At 38.3% G+C, this 9,394-nt stretch overlaps 1 long non-coding RNA gene across 1 annotated transcript; it reads left to right on the forward strand.

Annotated features, from left to right (window-relative positions):
- Positions 1-509: 509 nt before the first annotated feature.
- Positions 510-8,992, forward strand: LOC145270587 (uncharacterized). Its single transcript, XR_013865457.1, has 2 exons — positions 510-6,106; positions 8,724-8,992. It is a non-coding gene; the product is annotated as an uncharacterized LOC145270587 (long non-coding RNA).
- The last annotated feature ends 402 nt before the right edge of the window (positions 8,993-9,394 follow it).

Raw genomic sequence — 9,394 nt, forward strand, 5'->3', positions numbered from 1 at the left:
AGAAGACGTTAATTTAGATTTAAATTAAAAATATTTCTCTGTCTGTCTGTCTGTCTATCTATCTAGCTGTACTGTATCTCTCCAACTACATCCTCTGTCTGTCTGTCTCTTTAACCTCGCATCGGCTCTCTGCTTGGTTCCTTATTTCAGCCCACCAAATTAGTTCAGTTTTTTTATATTTTTTTTTATTCATAATTTGATTTCAGTATTTATTTAATATAGAATAACCGGGTGTGTATTAGTACTGGACACATAGATTCGAAACAGTTGTCAAAAAACAAATATATAACAAATAAATGTTATCAAAGGCAAGATAAATTACTTTTTTACCAAACTGTATATAATTTTCGTGTTTTTATTAAATTAAACATGTTTATTCAGCTCGAAAAAACAGTGTTTACCGATATATTGGAAAATTCAAAATGGCGACCGACTCTATCTTTAACACGGTAAGTTCGGAAAAAGATGTAATAAATAATAAACTAGACAAAATACTTTTAGAAATTCGCTCAATATATGTTACCGTGACATAACTTGACATATATTCGGTGGTTTTTTAATAGTATTTGGTCTAGTTTATTATTTATAACACCTTTTCCCGAACTTACCGTGTTAAAGAGAGAATCGGTCGCCATTTCGAATTGATATTTAAAAAAAAAAAAAAAAAAAAAGAATCCTAGCTACTGAGTTGTAGTCGACAATCGTAACATATCCCAAAATTACGAAAATGCAATCATTAAAGAATTTCCTAATTTTTTGTTTATTACAACAACATTGCAAGAGTAAGATTAGTAAATGTGGATGTGTATTTTCCCCCCTAAAGTCCAACCCTATCCTCACCGTGGTAGGGGGGTGTAACGTTGTAGTTGAACAACAACTACACGGCTAAATGGGCTCTGGCAAAACAAAATCCAGGAAATGACGTCCGTCATCTGGTCGTCTTTTTATACGCTTGCATGTGGCGAGCAAAGAAGACGTGTTAAGGAAGGAGCAGGCTGAAAGGAGAACATTCCCCGAACAAAAAAAGAAAAATGGGCCTTACCCTATCCCTTTCCCTTATCCTAACCCTAACCCCTCCCGTTTGCTTCCAAGGCCCCATTTGAGCGTGTTCTCCTCCGCAGGCCTGCTTCTCCAAATTTCCCCGACTTTGCAGGTAACTGGTTTGGAGGCTTTCTAAAGCTCTTTTATCAGTGTCGGGGTGTTGAGTCCACACTTCCAGCTCAACAAATACCTGCAGTGCAAGGTGCGCTTCTCCGAATTTCCCCGAAGAGGGAGCGACACGTGCTCGTGTTTCTACTGTGTAATGCATGCGTGCCTCCACTTGACTACGGATGACTAGAGTAATACTAAAATAGTTTGTGTGTGCTCACAAGCTGCTTGAAGGGCGCTGGTAATATTATTCCTACTATCTATCAACTACGAGCTGGGGCGGTAATGCAATGATGGACCTCCGATTAATAATATCCGATACGATAGTAGGAATGGCAGTTTTGTGAGCTTTCATAGGCTCTTCCACATTCACGCACAATCTAGTGGTATCTCTCTAGGAATCCTGTTGGGTAGAGAGAACAAAAAGTCCCTTCCCTCGTTTTGGAAGGTTGTTCACAGCAACGCTTGTTTTATATGGTGACCTCTTTAGGTAGTTCAACACCTTGCTCTCCTTGACTCTTCTCATTGTCGAGGTTCTGAGTCCGGTTCCAGGTGTACAAATAGGTGCAAGTCTGGATAGGGAATCTCCCCAAGTGGGTGAGCCTACGCTCTTTCTTATCAGGCGACACGTGCTCGTGTTACTACATAATGCATGCATGGCTCCATTCGACCAGGAACGACTAGAGTAATACTACCATTAGTTTGTGTGTTCTCACAAGCTGCCTGAAGGGCGCTGGTAATATTATTCCTACTATCTATCAACTACGAGCTGGGGCGGTAATGCAATGATGGACCTCCGATTAATAATATCCGATACGATAGTAGGAATGGCAGTTTTGTGAGTTTTCATAGGCTCTTCCACATTCACGCACAATCTTGTGGTATCTCTCTAGGAATCGTGTTGAGTAGAGAGAACACTTCCGTTTTCTGCTCCGCCTTTTATTCCGAGTAGAAACCGCCTTTTTCGGAGGATGTTCGTAGCAATGCATGTTTTATGTAGCGCTCCACTTTGGGGAGATCATCACCTACCTGGCCAGACTGTCCTTTCCTGTACGGTACCTGGTAACTAGTGGATTCCACCCTTTCCCTCCTTTTTCAGTTTGATGGCGACCACGACCAGCCAGAGGTGAGTAAAGCATCAAGCGTTTCTTCTTTTCGGTTTCAGTTTTTGTAATTGACAAGTTTAATTTTCCTCTTTTGTATTACTGCAGCTTCTAGTTAGAATCAGCATAAGTCCTCAGTTAAGTATTTCTTTCGTTGTGTTGCTAGTGATTAAAACGAATGCCTTTCTGCTTATATTTCCTTTAACCAACTTTTGCAAGTCTAACCAAAAATATTCACCCATGCTTGATCATAACCAGAATTATTTTTCTGTTACAGGTATTTTATTTTATTACTACATAATGCATGCATGGCTCCATTCGACCAGGAACGACTAGAGTAATACTACCATTAGTTTGCGTGTGCTCACAAGCTGCTTGAAGGGCGCTGGTAATATTATTCCTACTATCTATCAACTACGAGCTGGGGCGGTAATGCAATGATGGACCTCCGATTAATAATATCCGATACGATAGTAGGAATGGCAGTTTTGTGAGTTTTCATAGGCTCTTCCACATTCACGCACAATCTTGTGGTATCTCTCTAGGAATCGTGTTGAGTAGAGAGAACACTTCCGTTTTCTGCTCCGCCTTTTATTCCGAGTAGAAACCGCCTTTTTCGGAGGATGTTCGTAGCAATGCATGTTTTATGTAGCGCTCCACTTTGGGGAGATCATCACCTACCTGGCCAGACTGTCCTTTCCTGTACGAAACCTGGTAACGAGTGGATTCCACCCTTTCCCTCCTTTTTCAGTTTGATGGCGACCACGACTAGCCAGAGGTGAGTAAAGCATCAAGCGTTTCTTCTTTTCGATTTCAGTTTTTGTAATTGACAAGTTTAATTTTCCTCTTTTCCATTACTGCAGCTTCTAGTTAGAATCAGCACAAGTCCTCAGGTAAGTATTTCTTTCGTTGTGTTGCTAGTGATTAAAACGAATTCCTTTCTGCTTATATTTCCTTTAACCAACTTTTGCAAGTCTAACCAAAAATAATCACCCATGCTTGATCATAGCCAGAATTATTTTTCTGTTACAGGTATTTTATTTTATTACTACATAATGCATGCATGGCTCCATTCGACCAGGAACGACTAGAGTAATACTACAATTAGTGTGCGTGTGCTCACAAGCTGCTTGAAGGGCGCTGGTAATATTATTCCTACTATCTATCAACTACGAGCTGGGGCGGTAATGCAATGATGGACCTCCGATTAGTAATATCCGATACGATAGTAGGAATGGCAGTTTTGTGAGCTTTCATAGGCTCTTCCACATTCACGCACAATCTTGTGGTATCTCTCTAGGAATCCTGTTGGGTAGAGAGAACAAAAAGTCCCTTCCCTCGTTTTGGAAGGTTGTTCGCAGCAACGCTTGTTTTATATGGTGCCCTCTTTAGGGAGTTCAACACCTTGTTGTACGGAACCCGATCAAAATCCAGTTAATGACCGCATGAGTTTGTTGCGTCCGTCATCTGGTCGTCTTTTTATATGCTTGCATGTGGCAAGCAGAAAATACGTGCTCGAGCAGGCTGGAAGGAGAACACTCCCCCGAAAGAGAAAAATGGGCCTCCCTCTCTCCCGTGTGCTTCCATCAAGGCCCAAATTGTGTGTGTTCTCCTTCGCAGGCCTGGTCCTCCAACTTTCCTCGACTTTGCAGGTAACTAATCTGGAGCTTTTCTAAAGCTCTTTTCTCAGTGTCGAGGTGTTGAGTCAACTCCCAGCTCAACAAATACCTGCAGCGCAAGGTGCACTTTTCCGAATTCCCCCGAAGAGGGAGCGACACGTGCTCGTGTTTCTACTATGTAATGCACGCGTGCCTCCACTCGACTACGGACGACTAGAGTAATACTGCTATTAGTTTGCGTGTGCTCACAAGCTGCTTGAAGGGCGCTGGTAATATTATTCCTACTATCTATCAACTACGAGCTGGGGCGGTAATGCAATGATGGACCTCCGATTAATAATATCCGATACGATAGTAGGAATGGCAGTTTTGTGAGCTTTCATAGGCTCTTCCACATTCACGCACAATCTAGTGGTATCTCTCTAGGAATCCTGTTGGGTAGAGAGAACAAAAAGTCCCTTCCCTCGTTTTGGAAGGTTGTTCACAGCAACGCTTGTTTTATATGGTGACCTCTTTAGGTAGTTCAACACCTTGCTCTCCTTGACTCTTCTCATTGTCGAGGTTCTGAGTCCGGTTCCAGGTGTACAAATAGGTGCAAGTCTGGATAGGGAATCTCCCCAAGTGGGTGAGCCTACGCTCTTTCTTATCAGGCGACACGTGCTCGTGTTACTACATAATGCATGCATGGCTCCATTCGACCAGGAACGACTAGAGTAATACTACCATTAGTTTGTGTGTTCTCACAAGCTGCCTGAAGGGCGCTGGTAATATTATTCCTACTATCTATCAACTACGAGCTGGGGCGGTAATGCAATGATGGACCTCCGATTAATAATATCCGATACGATAGTAGGAATGGCAGTTTTGTGAGCTTTCATCACCTCCTCCTCATTCACGCACAATCTTGTGGTATCTCTCTAGGAATCGTGTTGAGTAGAGAGAACACTTCCGTTTTCTGCTCCGCCTTTTATTCCGAGTAGAAACCGCCTTTTTCGGAGGATGTTCGTAGCAATGCATGTTTTATGTAGCGCTCCACTTTGGGGAGATCATCACCTACCTGCCCAGACTGTCCTTTCCTGTACGGTACCTGGTAACGAGTGGATTCCACCCTTTCCCTCCTTTTTCAGTTTGATGGCGACCACGACTAGCCAGAGGTGAGTAAAGCATCAAGCGTTTCTTCTTTTCGATTTCAGTTTTTGTAATTGACAAGTTTAATTTTCCTCTTTTCCATTACTGCAGCTTCTAGTTAGAATCAGCACAATCCTCAGGTAAGTATTTCTTTCGTTGTGTTGCTAGTGATTAAAACGAATTCCTTTCTGCTTATATTTCCTTTAACCAACTTTAGCAAGTCTAACCGAAAATATTCACCCATGCATGATCATAACCAAAATTATTTTTCTGTTACAGGTATTTTATTTTAATAAAAATTAACAAAATAATTAACATACACTCAGTAAAATGCAATGTACTAAAGTAACATAAATAAAACAAAAACAAAATGTAAAAATAATAATGCAAAATACAAGTAGTTATTACAGGTTTCAACAGCAACAGCCATGACCCTGTCATCCCAATATTGGATGCAGTTCCAGAAACTCATAAAGTAAGTATTGATATCTTCTTCTAATTATAATTTTTTAAAAAAAGAAAATTTCACAAAAAATAAAATACTGTGATCTAAAGGAAAATAAACCGAAAAAAAAAAAATGTAAAAATAATAATGCAAAATACAACTAGTTATTACAGGTTTCAACAGCAACAGCCATGACCCTGTCATCCCAATATTGGATGCAGTTCCAGAAAGTCATAAAGTAAGTATTGATATCTTCTTCTAATTATATTTTTTTAAAAAAAGAAAATTTCACAAAAATTAAAATACTGTGATCTAAAGGAAAATATACTGAAAAAAAAAAAAATGTAAAACTAATAATGTGAAATACAACTAGTTATTACAGGTTTCAGCAGTAGCCGTTACGCTCTCATCCCGATCTTGGATGCAGTTCCAGAAAGTCATAAAGTAAGTATTGTTATTTCCTAATTATAATTTCCAAAAAAATAATTTCATAAAAATAAAATGCTATGAAATAAAGGAAAATAAATAAAACAAACAAACCAAAAAAAGAAAAAAACAATTAAAAAAAAAAGAAAAAGTTATTCAAGTTTTCAGCACCAGCAGCAGCAACACCCATGACCCCTCTCATCCCCATCTTGGAAGCAGTTCCAGAAATTCCTAAAGTAAGTAATAATATATTTTTTTTTTTTATAAGCAACTCCAACTTCCCATCGAATTCATAAAGGTTTCATTTATTGTATCAATGTGTCTTGGTGGTGCTGCAACAACTACCTTGATTTATTTCTAATTTTCTAGTGATTGTTGAGACTTCAGGACTCTAAACCACCTTTTCAGCACTTGTTTTGTACCAGCTGCTGAATTTGCTTTGTTTTAGATGGGTTTCAGTTAATTTCTTAATTTACTTGATTTCTTTTTTGTCTAATGACTTTTGATGATTCCAGCTTCTAATTGGCCCTTTCTTTTCTTGTTCTCCAGTACCGTTGAACATTACTCGCTTTTTTTCGCACCTGATAAATTTTGCTAATTAATTTTTTCTCTTTTTGTTCCAGACTTTATCCTGTCTATTAACTTTTATTCTCTTTCTAGTTCTCTTGCAGCGTTGAACATTACTTGTTTTTGACTTATTTTTACTAGTGAGTGTTGAGACTTGAAGATTCTAAAAGAGCATTTCTTTACAGCACCTGATAAATGGCATCCTATTTACTTGATTTCTTTTTTGTCTAATGACTTTTGATGATTCCAGCTTCTAATTGGCCCTTTCTGTTCTTGTTCTCCAGTACCGTTGAACATTACTCACTTTTTTCGCACCTGATAAATTTTGCTAATTAATTTTTTCTCTTTTTGTTCCAGACTTTATCCTGTCTATTAACTTTTATTCTCTTTCTAGTTCTCTTGCAGCGTTGAACATTACTTGTTTTTTTTACTTATGTTTAGCATACGCACAGATTTGGTAAAGTTAGCCGAAAACAATTATATATAACATTTCTTCAGTTTGAACTCATTTTTGCCGAGAGAGATAGGTTTCCTTGTTCATGTGGATTTGCCTAAAGTAAAGTATGTAAATGCATGAACAATATGCTTTGTAATTATATACAAATATTTACATTACTATTGTATTACATTTTTACCTCAAACAAGGCACTTTGCCACTATCAGGGGGAAACATCTACTGGGGTACTGGGGTACTATGTAGGGATTTGGGCAGGGAGGTGTTGGTTCACGTTGCACTTGAACTTATGCATGTCAGTACAGTTGGGGAAGCAGTGACCTGGAATGGAATTCCAAATTCTAGCAGTTCTGGGGAAGAAACTACTGGAGTAGAAAGATCTTTTAAATGTAGGGATCTCTACAGTGTGGGGGGTGGGATTTTGCAGCTTGTCGGGTCTGTCGAGGGTGTTTACGTTGTGGGGGCACAAATGCTTGCAGTTCATCAGAGCATTCACCATTATAATAGTTGTAGAACAGGCAGAGGGATGCAACGTTTCGACGATGGGACAGAGGCTGAAGCTTAGATGCCAGTTTAGGGCCTATCAGATTTGCGACTCTCTTTTGAACCCTGTCAAGGAGCGAGAGACTAGTAGCCGATGCACCAGCCCAAATATGACAGCAATACTCCATACATGGGCGAATAGTGGCCTTGTTAGAGAGGTACAGGATACTTTGGGGTGTTAGAAGTTTTCTAGCACGGTAGAGAGAGCCCACCTTCCTCGCAGCAGCCCTGGCAATGCTCTCGATGTAATTGTTCCAGCTATAATTATCATTTTCATTATGGATCAGTAATATAATTTTACTACTGTTAATATATTCTAATAAATTATAATATATTAAATAACTATAAAAACTAAAACTAATAATTAAAAACAAAAAAATCATGATTAGATACTAAAACATAACTTATAAATTAGCGCTAAATTAAGTTATAACCGATCAAATAATAAACACTAAACCTCGACATAAATGTAAATATCAAAATGTTAAATTGTATAAATACTGAAAGATTAAACACTAATACTAAAATAATACTTTAAAACCAAAAATATACCAGAGAATAAGTGATAAGCTGTTCTAAAAATAAACTTATTACTAGTAAAAATATCTTGCTGATCCATATAAGAAAATGATAATAATAATGGCATATTAAAAATGAGCAATTATTAGAATAACGATTGCGCTCAAATTCGAGTTTGCCCTTTACACGCCTTTGCAGTAATATTTATGCCCCAAAACTGAAAAATGTGGCTGATTACTTGGACCTGAAAGTTCTAAACTAGCATAATTGTCTGGCATCTCAGTACTTTGTACAAAACTAGCATTTTAGCCGTGGGAGTTTGGGGGTTTTGTGTTGAGCCAAACAACGAAAAAACGCGTGGTAGCAGGGAGGAAGGCTAGAACCCGTTACGTGTTTGCGTGTATGACCACTGGCAGTGACGTAGGTTTAAATTAAAGCTAGAGAAAAGAAAGCACGGCATGACTTACAAATACATCGTGGATTAAAGCAACCCCCTAGCTATTTGTCGCGTGAAGTAATAATTACACTTATATATATGTTTTCCTTTATTTTTAACTTTGACACATTAACCATTATTGATTAAGGGTCATATGAATTTATTACGTTAGATCCATGGCCAAGGAAACTATATCTAACATTTCAGTGGTTTATACTATAAGTTGTACACTTTCACTTTTATAGATATATCCATTTCAAAATTACTCGGACTTGTAACGACATGATTCCATTTCCGTTGGATTAAAACTTGTCTCTTTTTTCTTTTTATTTAGCAACCAGCCGAAACTTCTCCCAGAAGAAGACCACTCCCATCCAAAATTTCTACAAGAACAGGATAGCCGCCGCCACTTCAGGGTCCTGGATATGACCTTAAACTGTATCCGATGGTAAAGCTCCATAAGCGGGCTTGGGGAGTGTGGAGCCACCCTTTAATTACCATTGCTCCCAGGTCCACTCTGACCCGGAGTGGTAGTACCTGTTAGGGTCCTCACTGTGGGTTACATATTTTTCTTCTAATAAACCTTTAAAAACTATAAGTCTATTTTCTGTGTTATCTATTTGTTATACATCATGTGCCCCGAATTAAATTGTGATATTCGTTTTCAGCATATTCGAAAAGATTAAAAAAATCGACATAGAATTACATATCAAATATAAAAAAAAAAGGCTAACCCTGACCCCCAACTCTAATCCATCCTAGAGACAATTTGATCAAAGAGGAGCAGCATGAATATCAGCAATAATGTATGCCAAAAAAAAAAAAAAAAAAATTACTTAATATTGGTTTGAACTATAAAGAACTCTGCACTTGTAGAGTTTTCGTAATTTTTGGATATATTACTATTTTCGACATGACAATTAACTACGTATGGAGGTTGGCTTTGTTTTAATATGCAGGGAGACGACGGTCTCATGACAGTCACCTCGGTCTTGTTCTAATTTG

This window comes from Euprymna scolopes, chromosome 46, assembly GCF_053919585.1.
Source record: "Euprymna scolopes isolate OS-2025 chromosome 46, ASM5391958v1, whole genome shotgun sequence".
Lineage (NCBI taxonomy): Eukaryota > Metazoa > Mollusca > Cephalopoda > Sepiida > Sepiolidae > Euprymna > Euprymna scolopes.